Source organism: Lemur catta, chromosome 13 (genome assembly GCF_020740605.2).
Source record: "Lemur catta isolate mLemCat1 chromosome 13, mLemCat1.pri, whole genome shotgun sequence".
Taxonomy (NCBI): Eukaryota; Metazoa; Chordata; class Mammalia; order Primates; family Lemuridae; genus Lemur; species Lemur catta.
Genome location: NC_059140.1, coordinates 4985713 through 4987234, shown reverse-complemented (window position 1 = coordinate 4987234; position 1522 = coordinate 4985713).

Sequence of the window (1522 nt, the reverse complement as noted above, 5' to 3'; positions counted from 1 at the left end):
CTCCACAAAATAAAAGTCTTAGAGTGCACCATGGTTATTGACAGAGGAAAAAAATTACAAGTATAAAGACTGGTGCAATACATTTACCTGTATCGCAGATCTTATTTATTGTACACAGAATTTATACTGGAGGGTAAACCCCTAACAATTGCTTAAAGTGTATTGAACTTCACAGAATTTGGACTGGAGAAAGCCCTACAAATAAAATAAATAAGGAAAAATATTTGTTAAAAAAATATGCCTCAGGAAACGTCACCATTAATATGAAGTGATATTTTAGAGATACAAGAAATACAAAAAGATTAATCATAACTGAAGTCTAAATAAGCATCAGAGGATTTACAGTAGAAAGCACCAAGGCACTAACACTTTCAGACATTAAAGCAGAGGGTTGATTATGAAGAATAATCCAAAGTTAAGATAATTTATCTGTATGTAGGCTTACAAAGAGCAGAAGATTTGATTTTTTGAGGGTTATACTTATACTCAAATTATGCTATTTTGCATTGAAATGATCTTAGATGTTTGAAAAATTAAATATTGATATAGTTCAACATTCAAATCACTTGCTGCTCTGCTTTCATTCCTATTCTTTCTGTGAAAGGATGTGGCCAACTTTTGCTGCATCAGAGCTATGAAAGAACTTTCTAAATTATGTAGGCATTATTTTTGTACTCTTGCAAGGAAAATTAAGGACACCCAGATGTAATATTTAGTAAGAAAATCTAAGTGGAGAGGCTCTTTGTGATCAAGCCATAACATTGTTTTAAGTAATCTGTATGGTAAGTTTTTAATGTAATGTTCTTCTGAGAACATTTTCAACTATAGAAGTAAATTGTTTTACCAATTATATATTAAGTAATAGAACAAAGTAGATTTTGAAATGCTGTTACTAAGACTATGTGTGATCTTAATTTGTTTTAGTAAAACAAAATTGTTTTTAATGTATTACATGTTGTATATTCAATAAAGTCTTAACCTTCCACCAAGATTTACCTAGTCCACTTTATTCAATGTCCAGATAACAAATGTAAATGATATAATATTGGGTAACATAGTGGAACATAACATTACTAAGGAGCTTTTTTGCAGAGGCTTTAAGCTTCAGTTAATTTGAAAAGTATTTCTTCCATAAGTTATATTTTTATTTTTCTTTTTTTCAACTATAAAGAGCCATTAAAATGGTTATAATGAGATTATGTAGAAGTATAATCAAAGGCCATACATTGCTGAATAATGAATGACTATTTACAAATTTTCATTGTACATTTTTCTTTGAATGTGCAACCTCCCTGGCCTGAAAACTCCATATAGACTGTATAGATAAACTTTAAGTGCAGAATGATGGAGGAAATAATTGTGTTTGTGTGTGTACCTATTTTGAGAAGAAAAGAAAAATATTGGAATAAAACAAGTAATTTTAAAAAATGTTGATAATTTACTACCAAACTAGAAACCTCATAGGTTCTGAAAGTAGATATGTTTTCTCTGCTTTGAACTGAATTTATTTCTGTGAAATCTT